Below are 13,724 nucleotides of genomic sequence, written 5' to 3'. Positions count from 1 at the left end.
AAGTGTTTGAACTACGCGCTGCACTAATAAAAACAAAAACACGTCAAACACGTCATTGGCGGGGAGGGCTATTTCTGATAACACGTCAAAGACGTCTTTGGCAGTGAATGAGTTAACCTCTTATAAAAGATTTCCCTTTCTTTCCTATACCTGTTACATTCTAGGAAAACAGCTTGTCCAAAGCATGGTCCAAAGGCGTCTTCTTGTTCTTCTTCTACTAGTGTTTTATGGCGGTTGGCAAACAACGTATGGTGCATTACCGCCACCTTCTGAAATGGAGTGTGGATCAGAATGGATTTCTAAAACACTACACTACCCTGATTATATTTTTGATTGATTGATTGATAACTTTATTGAAACAACAATAGCAGAATTGTACAAGACAACACAACAACACATATTGCTCAAAAGGAATAAAACACAATAAAGCCCAAGGGCTTGTTTCCATTGTGGTCCTAGTGTGTGGGACAAGAGGAGTGAGTATGTATGCAGGTATGAGCGCGTGTGTGCGCGGGCAACACATCACAGACATATGAGAACATTTTACACACAAATCATACATTCGATGAATGCTTAGACCATACGTGAATGGTTAATTAGATACCTAACAAATATGCATCAATCAATAAATAATAAGATAGAGACTAGCTCTTAAAATAAAAATAAAATAAAATAAAATAAAATAAGATAATAAAACCTACCTAGGGTTTAAAAACTGCGACTATACGGGGGACATAAGAAAAGGAAAATAAAAGGTTAGGAACCCATTTGGGAGCCAACCAGCCATTTTTTTAAGGCAAGCTTAAAAGAGTACCTGGAGTTAAGGGTCTTTAAGCTTTCAGGGAGTTTGTTCCATAAAATAGCTGCTGAGTAGGAAAAGGTGCATTTACCCTTTAGAGTTTTAAATTTGGGGGGAACAATGTTGGAGGTGCTTCCTCTTGTGGAGTAGCCATGTACCTCACTGACTTTACAAAAATAGTCAGAGAGGTAGCGAGAAGCCTCCCGTTTAAAAATCCTGAATACCATGCACAATTTGATCTGGGAAACCCTCTCCTCCACTCTGAGCCATCTAAGGCTATGGAAGTGAGAGGGGAGGAGATGGACTCTGGGATGTAGTTTAAGAATAACCCGTATTAATTTATTCTGGGAGGTCTGAAGCCTATTTTTGAGTTTAATGGTGATTCCCGTGAACCAGGACGAGCAAGCATAGTCGAAGTGACATTGAATCAGAGCATTTGCCAAGGTTACAAGGGCGCTCTTGAATGTCAATGAAAGAAGAAATTCTGGCTAGGAATTTGGTTCTTTGATTAACTTTGGAAATTACTTTTGAGGCCATGCTTTCTCCAGAAAGTTTGTTATCTAAAATGCAGCCAAGGTACGTAATCTCCTCCTTGGTGTCAACAGCTACATCACCTACCATGATTTTAAACTCGGGGGACTTTTTTAAATTAAAATTTGACCCAAATAAAATAGCCTCTGTTTTCCCCAGGTGAAGTGATAATTTGTTATCCGAGAGCCACACACTAACACTGAGGAGCTCACTGCTGAATTTCCTTTCGATCTCCCCCTTGTCCTTGTGCGAGAACAAGAGGGCGGAGTCGTCTGCGAAAAGGAACAGGTTGCAATCACAGGCCGATTGCATATCGTTAATATAAATTAAAAAGAATAAAGGCCCTAAAATACTTCCCTGGGGGACCCCACACGTCAGGGGGAGGGGACATGACATCGATCCATTTATGTCCACCACCTGCTCCCTACCCTCCAGGTAGGACCTAACCCAGTTGAGGGAAATGCTGTTGAAGCCCAGAGCCCCGAGCTTACACAGAAGAACATCATGGTTAACGGTGTCAAAGGCCTTTTGCAGGTCCAGCATGACCATACCACAGTATTTACCAGCGTCAACTTCCTTTCTGATGTGATCGGTTAAAAAAAGCAAACAGGTGTCAGTTGAATGAGATTTTCTAAATCCAGACTGAAATTTAAACAGGAGCTCCCGAGATGCAAGGTAACTGTCTATTTGTTCAAAAATGACTCTTTCCATTAACTTAGAAATGGAGGAGAGGATTGAGACTGGGCGATAATTTCCTGGTTCAAGTTTACTTCCTTTTTTATGAAGGGGGATTACCCTGGCTTGTTTGAAATCATGGGGGACATGACCTTCTCTAATAGACAGATTGATTATATGAGTAATATAAGGTGAAATCAAATCAGCTGCATCTCGGATGAACCTGCTTGGGATATTATCAATACCTGTAGCTTTAGACGGCTTAAGGGCCCTGAGCTTCAACAGCACCACCCCCTCTGACACCTCCTGAAACTGGAAGTCGTCCGACCGTACTCCTAAGTTTGAGTAAAAGTTCTCAATGTGGTCTTTACCATACCGTCCAGAGTGGGAGGGTAATTTACTAACCAAGGTGCTAGCAATGGTTGTAAAGAAGCTATTGAAGATGCCAGCGACACTGGATTTATCAGATGTTAAGGTGCCTTCAAAGTTTAAGTTCACGTTAAGAGATCTTGTTTTAAGTTTGTTATTGTAGCCCAATTGATTTAAGGATTTCCAGAGCATTTGGGGATCATCCTTATTCTCTGCAATTACCTCATTATAGTACTCTAATTTGGCCTTTTTGATCAGCCTATTAACTTCATTTCGGTGTTTTTTAAATAGGCCGAAGGAAGCTTCATCTTTTATATTCTTGAATTTCTGCAGGCTATCATTTCTAACCTTAATGGCTTCGATGATATCTGCATTTATCCAAGGTTCAGTTCTAGTTTTAAACCTGACCGATTTGACCGGGGCCAGCAGGTTGATGACCCCTAGAAATGAAACCTTAAACAGGCACCATGCATCCTCTGCCGTTGACATATTGAGCACCTTTGACAAGTCCGATTTTCCAAGCTCGTGTTCTAAGGACTCCTTATTATAGTTCCTCGTGGATCTAATTTTGACCGTGTTCTTCTACTTAGTCCAGTTTCCTCTAGAAATAAGCCTCTTCTTCTTCTTCTTCTTTAGTGTTTAATGCCGGTTGGCATCCAAACAATTGTTGCCTTACCGCCAACTGGATTGTATTTTCTTCTCACTCAGTGCTGGTTAATTCCCACCCAAGTGATCCCATTCACGATGTAAAACATAAAGTTAACCCAGACCCACTTGTCTGAGTTGGGAGCCAATTCCTGTCTTATCCAGATAATTCCAAGACACATTGACAATGGCAGCAGACTCTTCTTCTTCATCTTCAGCTTCTTCTTCTTCTGATGATGATGATGATGATGATGATTATTATTATTGTAGGGCCTACATTCCAAAGCATCTAATATTCATCAATTAACAGACAGACAAGTAGGCTATATAAATGCACAAATATAAATAAAATAAAAAGACAACTAACCAAAATAAACAAACAAACAAACAAACAAACAAACAGGGGGAACATAAATGACGGATCACAAACAACTTTTAGGTGCATACCACCAACTTCTGGTGTTTAAATAAATTCTAACCCCCAACCTCAAGAACGTAAGCAGTGCCTTTCCTGTTGATTCACAACCCTTGTCCTCTGTTCTCAGTATTCTCATCAGATCCCACTCCCTGCCTGTCTCCTGGACTGTATCCTGTAGGCCTAACCTTTCTTCCTAATATTGTACAATGCAATAAAACATGTTCAGTTTTCTTTAACTCCACAGTTCCCACACTATAGGGGCCCTCCGTTTCCAAACACCCTTCCTAAAGTGAAAGTGCCCTTATCCAATCCTTTATCCTGGTCGTTATTGTTTGCCGGTTCATAATCTGAGGTGTCAATGAGTTGCATATATATGTCACTCTGTCCTGTAGACTAAACTATCATGTAATTTGCCTCTACTTAGGTGTTTATAGTAGGTAGCATCTATGATCTATGATCTATCCGATGATGTAATCAGTGCAGTCCTGATGTCATGAGATATTTGTGGCTCTGATGATGTGACATCACCGCGGTGAATGTCACTTCACCGATGAGGTCATCGTAACCGATGAGGTCATCATATCAATGATGTCACTCAGCCTTGTGTCACTGATGATGATGATGATGATAGATAGATATCAATGACAGCAAAGACAACAACAGACAATCGCCATGTGACATCATCACTCATTGTGAGGTCATACCTCCCTGATGATGTCACTATTTGCGGTTGCATCCTGGGGCCCGGCTGGCCGGATTGGCCCCGGTTTGGGCCACATGGCAGCCCATCACACCGCACAATGCAAAACAGTATTTGTTAATGTATATACTTAAATTGTCCCTTTGCGATAAACATGCACGGACAGATTGGTTGAATGGGAGACTAATGCCACTCCAAATTTACAGTCATTATCCAAAAATGATTTTGGGATCTACCGATAAGCACCCTGAGATATTTTTTGGGTCTTTTGGATAGATATTTTTCTGAACTCAGGGACATAGACACCAATTCCCACACTGTTTATTCTTATAGAAATACTTGTAAATATTTTTAGATAGCTGTTTACTTCTCACATAGGACTTTCGACTCCCATTTCATTAATTTGCCATGGTCTTTTCGATTGCAGAATAGGCTACTCAAGTGACATGCTAATGTAGATCTTGACTTATGGAAACAGCCAAGGGGGACCACTACTATGGCATAATACCATTGAAGACTATCCACTATTTGCAATGTCTGCGGCCAATCCAAAATCCATCCAACCATAATCTATTATTGATCTCTAAATTGCCCTCTAAATGTCAATTAATGACCATTCCACCAAAAGTCAATTATGTTATTTTTCTAATTATTAAGCTTTTGGGGAATTCTTAAGACAACACTTTGCTTTGGATCATAACAATTGCACTTTTGTGATGAACTCATTGAAACTACAGGATATTTATTTTCTGAATGTAGATTGCTAGTGCCTTCTGGGGAAGATTTGCATTCTTGGTTATTTCCTAACCTTGCCAATCTCTGAATTATCCAAATAAAATGTATAGTTTGGTATATTTATGAAAGATGGAACACATGCCAACACTTTACACTTGTATTACATTTGGACAATTATAATTATAATTATTTCAAACTATGAGACTGAAACTTGCAAAGAACCCCTATGATGACTCTACGCCCCCCCCCCCCCTCCGTCCCGTTATTATCTTCATTATGTAGGCTATTGTATTCTTCTCTGTCCTCTCTACTCTGTTTTGCTTGTCTGCTCGATTTGATGGCGCTCTTCTTCCGGGCCTTTGGGGGCAGTAATGAGTAAAGGCCGTTGAATCTTTACCCGGATGCCGACGGCCATAAAGCTCGAAAGAAGAAGAAGAGGAGAAGGAAGAACAATTTCGACACACGTGTATCGTCGCGCTGCGAATCTTCGCCGTTGGCATGGTTGTATTGATGACTGATATAGGTTCGAAAATTATTATTATGCTTATTGTCTAAATTAACGTTGAATGACAAAAATTAACCGTGTGTAGCCACCTTAACGGTAGAAGAAGAGCTTGCTTAGCAGCAGAGCTCACTACTATGCTGCTTGTCTAGAGGTCAGTAACTTAGCAAATTGTATACGGGTTAACATGTTACATTTGGGAACAACACAATTTATCGATTTAATGTTTGCCAGTGTTAATGTTTACTCAGCTCGTCTGCAATTGTGAGCAAAAGTTAGCCTGACAGATGTAGGTAACGTTAGCCACATAGCTTAGCTACAGTGTAAACACTAGCTAATGTTAGCTTCCTTTGAAAGTTCGCTAACTGGGTTTTCTTTTTCAGAAAGATGGACCATGTGAAGGATTACGATTCTCTGAAAAAGGATTTAGACGACGGTAAGTTATGGAATCGTCTGTTTTCGGGCCTCCTTTCCCCAGACAAAGCTTGGAAAAGCAGCCCCCTTTATTTGATTATCTTTGCTCAATGGATGCCTATTAGGCCTGGGAGTCATTGCAATGGTTTGTGGGATACCGCCGCGATTTGTGTTGGTGTCCCGCTAGTGCAGTGGTTCAGAGCCAGATAAACATAGTGCAACTCGTTTGAAACATGACATGTGTATGGTAATTCATTGTTACATTTGGTAACTTCCATAATAGTGCAATACAATAATTGTCATTGTGGAAAAATGTCCAGTGAGTATTACTTGCTATAAGGGTAACCTAAACCTAGCTAGCGTTAGACTGCTAACCGCTCACTTTTTCCCGCAACTAGGCTTTCGGAAAGAATTAGTTTGCCCCATCCGACCCTACAGTAACTGTGACTTCGAAGTGCAGAAATAAGGTTAGTTTAATGCCCAACACAGATTGTCTAACGAAAATCGCATGGTCAGAGGGAGGGCTCTTACAACTAGTGTTGACCTGAAATTTAGAAGAGCCTGAGGGTAACTAAGTGTAAGCTATCGTTAGTCATGGTGACATAGTAGATATATACAGCCATTTTAGTTTTTGAGCCTGTTATTTTCATGTAATGTGGGCTGCTTCCAATGCTGATGTAACTCTGACTGCCACAGACCCAGCAGACCAGCTGTAGGGATATTGCCTGTGTGTGGACAAGGACTCCATATCTTTAGTCCAACATAAAATCCGACAGGTAACAACACAAAACTATGACTTGGATAGTGATTATGTAACTCAATCAGGTCAGAAATTCATACTAGATTGATAACATTAATTCGATAATTTTAATAGCATAACGTATACTTACAGAGTAGATGGTATTTACAACTTCACCGAAATGGTAATGTAGGCTATGTCTTGTTACAAATGAAAGGAAACGTTAGCTATGTTTTTAATAGCAATATGTCCAGATGTCTGTCTGGAGTTTGATATCTGGTGATGTGCATTTACCATATTTTGTAGGTACTTTACTATTCACCCTCATTTTATGGTACAAGTAATTAATGAATCAAATGATAAGAATAAAATGACATTCCATTACTTCTTACTGATGTGTAACATTACTCTATGAGCTCAAAAGGATTCAGACAAAAGCCAGACTCTGATCCATGACCAGACCGACAAACCTACAAGCTAACCCAGCTTTGAGAAACACCATGCAGTCAGGTTTTCCGGTAGCTAGCGATTAACACATTCGGGGGGAGATGGAAAGAAAGGAGGGCAACAAAATGTAAATTAGTTAATTCACTGTAATTCTAAGTCCGTTAATTAAAACTGACCAGATTGAAAATGTCGGGAAGACACTTTTGCTGCGGCGACAGTGGAGAATGCAATGCTTGGCCGTACAGCTGAAATCCAAGCACTGTTATTTATTCTCTTGCCACTATTGTCATATTAACGATATGAACAGTGGTCTCCTCCCATGATGTTTACATCAAGAACGCAGCATTTCAACCTAAACTGTGGGACACCAACCAAAATGGCGAAGGGGGCAGTGTCCGGGGCGGATCTCCTCTCCAGACTCCGACGTCACACTCCCAGGCCTAATGGAATCATGATTATGTTATTTGATACCATAGACACTCACCAATTTAGCCAAGATAGCCTGATATTATTGTTTGACAGACTTCAGAGTTCAGACGGAAAAAAAAAAGTCTGTCTGAAGGCATGTATTTGTTTTTGACTCTGAGAAAGTAGGAAAAACGGAAAATTCCCCAATATTACTGAATCTATGAACTATCTCTTAATTCTATTCCATGGGGTCTCTTTTTTACTACTAATGTATGGTAATATTTTTCGCATCCATTAACTGCGCCTCCGATGGAAATGGTTGGAGCCCCCTTGGGGAGGCCCGCCTTCTGATTTGAAAAGCTCTGATGTAAATGAATAACTGTTTTCTCTGTGTAGCGTTATGTTTGATATTACAATGCAGCCTAACTTTAGTTAACTTTCGGGTCAACCCCCCAGGTTTGATTACTCCAAAAGGCTTTGATGAGAAAGTGAAAAATTTGCTCCGTAAAGGCGAGGAGCAACCATCAACATCAGGTATGCTTTCCTTGATATTATACTGACTGTAAAGTAGTACATATTCTTCATTTTAGTTATTGCTTAACACATTGAGTGCCACAGCGCTTCAGTAAAATTGTCTGGAGCCTGTGCCAGATTCACTTCCATTCAGATGAAAACAGCTATAGAATTTTTTCTATTAGGGTTATATTGACAGGGCTGGACTCTAATGAAACATTGGACACTCCTGCTTCTTCCAAAGAAGAAATTTTGTTTCTAGACAGTTCCATTATGAAATGACAGCCTCTGAAAGAAGAGCACTTTCAAGGGTTTTCTGCTGTCTTTTTTTACTTTTCAAGATAAAGTCACTTTTATGAATACTTTTTGCACTCTAATTTCGAGCACATTCACTGACTCTGGCTGGTGTTTTCTGATGTGGTGGCGTGGTGTGGTTTCTGTGCAGCCTGCGTGCCCCCCCCCCCTCTCCCCCCCTCTCCACCTCTGAGCTGCGGGTTCCTCCCACACGCACAGAGTTTGTTTTCTCGACTCCGTTTTTGCCCCGGACGGATCCCAGCGCGCATCAAGGAAATGATGCGCGCTGGCAAACGCGGCTGAACGAAAAGGCTTGGCCGTTCGGCTTCGGATGCTGGCTTTCTGGCAGGAAATCGTGTGGAGATAGATAGAAGCATAAGAGCTCAGTTGTGAGCGCGGATGCAGCCAAGCCCACTCTCCGCTGCAGACAGAGCAATATATACGGCTCTGGCTGAAGCATGCATCGGTTTCCTCTTTGATCACGTCTTTCCCTGCTTTCTCCTGCACAAAGTAAAGGATCTGAGGTGGGTGGCGCAGCTTCCGTGACGATGTTTAAGGTGGCGCCGTGTGATCCCTTGAAGGGATTCATGCTCACTGGCTGGGTACGACCTTAAACAGCAGAATTATGGAATAATATGAATTATGATTTTAGGACGTCCACAGACGTCCTTGGCACTACTCGTTACTTTTTTTTAGGACGTGCACAGACGTCCTTGGCACTCAATGTGTTAAGAACATGGCAAGGGCCACAAAGAACCCTCCCATACCCCTCAGTAAGTTATCCGCGGACCCGTCCTGTAGTGAGATTGGCAGATATTTAAAGAGAGTATTTAAGAAAATCAGCCCCAAAAAGAGCGCTCCAAGAGGGGCAGTATGGCCCCAGCGAGGGATCAGAATGACAAACCGCAATAAAAAGCTCCAGAGCATGTATGCGAAAGACAGAGGGGGACTGGCGGACTTGATCTTTTCTGGGGTGGAGAAACTTAAATGCTCCCTTGAGCCCTCTGTGGTAGAGAAAGCTTATAGGGACAAGTGGGAAGACGTTGACATATTCAGGAGCCTAGGACAATTTAAACCGTTCGCGGGGTGTGACAACTCCTTCTTGGAACAGCCAGTCAGCAAAGAAGAAGTTAGGGCCACCATTAAGAAGCTAAAGAGCGGTACAGCGCCGGGGCCGGAGGGGGTCACTAAAGAACAGATAGGGACATGGGACAAGGATGGCAATAAACTAGCCTATCTGTTCAACAGAATCCTTATACTGGGCAAAATCCCCAACATCCTCAAGGTCAATAGGATCACCCTAATCCCCAAAACCAGCGACAGGGAGAAGATGAAAGATGTAACACAGTGGAGGCCAATCACTATTGGACCAGTAGTCCAAAGACTGCTCTCCGGAATAATGAACAAAAGGCTGGAGAAGGCCTGTGACTTAAACCCCAGACAGAGAGGGTTTATAATGGCGCCCGGCTGCGCAGAGAACCTTATGCTGCTAGACGGCATGGTCAAGATGGCCAAATGAGAGGGGAAGAACATAGCGGTTCTAATAGACTTTGCAAAGGCCTTCGACTCGGTCTCCCACAAACACATCCGCGAGGTGCTAATAGCCAGGGGGGTAGACACCCTCTTCCTAGACTTCTTCGAGTCAGCATATGAAAGGTGCACCACGACCATTAAAACGTCCACCAAGGACACTAAGAAGATAAGCCTCAAAATAGGAGTCAAACAGGGGGACCCCCTCTCCCCTCTACTTTTCAATTTGGCAATAGACCCCCTCCTCTGCAAGCTGGAGGAACAGGGGGTAGGGTTCAGATGTGGCGGCAAGGACATCTCCTCCCTGGCCTTTGCGGACGATGTGGCAGTCCTCAGCTCCTCCTGGGAAGGCATGAGGGACAACCTGTCCATACTAGAAAAGTTCTGCGACCAAACAGGCCTAGAAATAAACACCAAAAAATGCCACGGCTTCCTCATCGAGGGCTCGTCCAGGGGTTATGAGATTAACGCACGACCGGCCTGGAAAATAAAGGGGGTCGACCTCCACCTCATATGCAGGGGCGAGTCAGAGAAATACTTGGGGGTGGGCATCAACCCGTGGAAGGGCCTAGTGGTCCCTGACCCGGTCCGAATGGTGACCGAAGTGGTTGATAAACTTTCCGAGACAGCGCTTAAACCATACCAAAAACTCGAGCTGCTCAGAGTTTACGGCATCCCCAAGATAACGTACACAGCCGACAACGGTATGGTAGCCAAAAAGGTGCTGGAAGAGTGTGATAGGAAGGTAAGGGTGGCAGTCCGAAGGTGGCTCCACCTTAGTGAGACTGTCTCCAGTGGGTTCTTGTACGCTAGAACTAGGAGTGGTGGTCTAGGGATTACCAAACTGGCCCAACACATACCGGCCATACAGGCCAACAGAATAGCCGCCCTAACAGAATCTAGTGATGAGACCACTAGGATGATGACGAGGAAGACTGTCCCACTAAAGACGCACGACAGACTTGTAGCGTGGGCCAGAGGGATGAACAGGCCGACCATACGCCAGTTCAATTTGGGGGCTAAACGGAGTGAAGGAGCAGGGGAGGGGAAAGGGACAGCTAAGGGGAAGACTTCCCAGTCCAACCACACATCCAAGCAAGTTAAAAAGGCGAGGCAGGGACCAGGAGATAGGGCGGGGGAACCGGGTCCCTCAACGTCGAGCCCAGAGGGAGAAAGCTCCAGCAACCCCAATTACCAGAAACATAAGTTTAATTGGAGGGGGACACAATTTGACAAATGGGCGGCCCTCCCCACCCAAGGGGATGGTATAAACATGTTTAGGGACGACCCTACGAGCAACCACTGGATCAGTAAATGGGGATAACACGGGCGGTTGACTGACGGGGGTTTGAATAAAAATGTCCGGCATTTCAGGGGTGCCACATCAAGTGGGGGGCTCCGTGGAATGTGAATCTAATGGTCACCCATGCCCTCAGAATGACATAGCGATGACATTCGATGGAGCGCGAGAAAATGGCGAGAGTAACCATGGCCCCCTTAAAATAGCCAAATGCCTCATCATCTAATTAGTGACGCACATGAATGGATGAACGAGATTCCAACTGTCCCTACCTACTAGCTAGCGAAACCACGGCCAAGGGAAGGGGCTTGGCAGAATCAGCGGGGAAAGAAGACCCTGTTGAGCTTGACTCTAGTCTGGCACTGTGAAGAGACATGAGAGGTGTAGAATAAGTGGGAGGCTGCCGGTGAAATACCACTACCCTTATCGTGCCCTGGAAAGCGTTGCGGTTCTGGCGGCATCCGGTGAGCTCTCGCTGGCCCTTGAAAATCCGGGGGAGAAAGTGTAAATCTCGCGCCAGGCCGTACCCATATCCGCAGCAAGTCTCCAAGGTGAACAGCCTCTGGCATGTTAGACGAAGGTGGGTAAGGGAAGTCGGCAAGTCAGATCCGTAACTTCGGGATAAGGATTGGCTCTAAGGGCTGGGTCGGTCGGGCTGGGGTGCGAAGCGGGGCTGGGCTTGAGCCGCGGCTGGGGGAGCAGTCGCCCTGTCGCTGTCCCTCCTCCGTACTCTTTTCGGCCGGATATGCGCGGACACTGGCTGAAAGACAGTTGAGGTAGTGACGCTAGATGGTCGAGGGGGTGTGGTTGCTGGTGGGCAACCAAAAGTGGTCCTGGCCACTCACCTCGACCATGGGCAGGCGGAAAAGCGTTATTAGAGGGAAGTGCCATGACGTGGCACCCAGCAAGGCACAAGGTGGAGCCTTGATAGGCAGGTGAGAAAGGCTTAAAAGTGGTGCATGAGGTGGCCAATGTTGACACCCGCCGGAACAAAGTGTCACAGACGGCTCGAAGGGGGGGCCATGGGGGAGGCCAAGCATAAAACCCCTCAGACCGATGAGCAAGCAAGGCTCACCAGTGGAGGGCCCCTACCAGCTGACCCAGGTCGATGCTTGGGTAGAAGGTTCCTTAAGCATGTGAGACAGACAAAACCTCTAGCAGCGAAACCAAGAAGCCCCATCTGCCTAAGAGTATAGTCGAACTGACCGAATGGTAAACAAAACTCACCACTGGGGGGCCCCTACCGGCCGACTCAGGTTGGTGTCTGGGTGGACGGTTCCCCCACCTGCGAGTCTGCCTCTAGCTCTAGCCCCGGAGAGCGAAACCGAGAAGCCCCGTCTGCCTAATGGTATAGTCGAACTGACCGATTGGTAAACAAAACTCACCACTGGGGAGCCCCTACCGGCCAACTCAGGTTGGTGGACGGTTCCCCCTCCTGCGAGTCTGCCTCTAGCTCTAATCCCGGAGAGCGAGACTGAGAAGCCCGGTCTGTATCAGAAGCTCTGCATGCCTGAGGGTACGGTTGAACTGACCGAGCGGCAAACAAAACTCGTCATAGGGGCTACCTCAGTTTCGTTGTAATCGTACAATGAAAAGCAATTCAATTCAATTCAATTCAGTCTGGGATTTTCCGGTGTTGGAGCACACAGTACAGACCGCACACAGAGTACAGACCGATGAGGATGTACTGTTTCACATGCAGCAGACCGCTGACAAACAATTCAGTCGTGAAAAGTAATAAATATACATTTAATTGCTGAGATATGTCGCTTGCCTTTTTTTTCACGGAAATGTTTTGTGTAAATGAGTCACTATGTATAGTATAGTATTTGAGCTCTTCACAGAAAACAGAGAGACACATGATATCCCGAGTATGTTTGTTACACTCAGGGTTTACATTTCATTTCATTCCATTTTGTCCCATATTAAAATATTCCAGAATTGCATGTTGTATTAAAAATAAATATTATTTCTATCTAACACGTTTAGCCTGGTTTTGTTTGTGTTATTGTAAAAACTTAGCCTTCTGGGAAATATCCGATGAAGGGAGGGGAGGGGTGGATGGGAAGAGTCAGGAGCCCTGAGGATGTTGTACACGCTGTTCTCCGTGTCCACTTGTTGCTGACGGTGGTAATAGAGGAGCATTATATTTTGCTGCAAGAGCCCTAACAGATAACGAAGCATTGGAACAGGAAGCACTGCCCCCTACAATGACTGAAGCTGTGATATCAGTACTTCTTAAAAAAGATAAGAACCCATCGAAATGTGAATCCTACAGGCCAGTTAGTCTATTATGTAGTGACTATAAGATTTTAACAAAGATACTGGCCATTAGATTGGACACAGTTATGCATAAGATTATACATGCTGATCAATCCGGCTTCATTGCAGGGAGACAGATGTCTGGTAATTTGAGACGCCTGTTTAATGTATTATATTCTCCACACTCACCAATATCAGCGGGGGGCAGATCCACAAGGTCTCGCTTTACGCGGATTACCTTATCTTGTTCTTGTCAGATCCTGATATTTCGATTCCTGTGGCATTAAATGTAATTTCAGAATTTGGTAAAATATCGGGCTATAAGATCAATTTAACCAAAAGTTTGCTGTTTCGAATTAATGAAAAGGCTCGATCACGCTCGTATGAAACCTTTCCATTAAGAGTGACTCGAGACAATTTCACATACCTAGGGGTCTCAGTCA

The sequence above is a fragment of the Poromitra crassiceps genome (assembly GCF_964638095.1).
Source record: "Poromitra crassiceps genome assembly, chromosome: 5".
In the NCBI taxonomy this organism is placed as follows: domain Eukaryota; kingdom Metazoa; phylum Chordata; class Actinopteri; order Beryciformes; family Melamphaidae; genus Poromitra; species Poromitra crassiceps.
Note: the sequence above shows the minus strand (reverse complement) of the source record.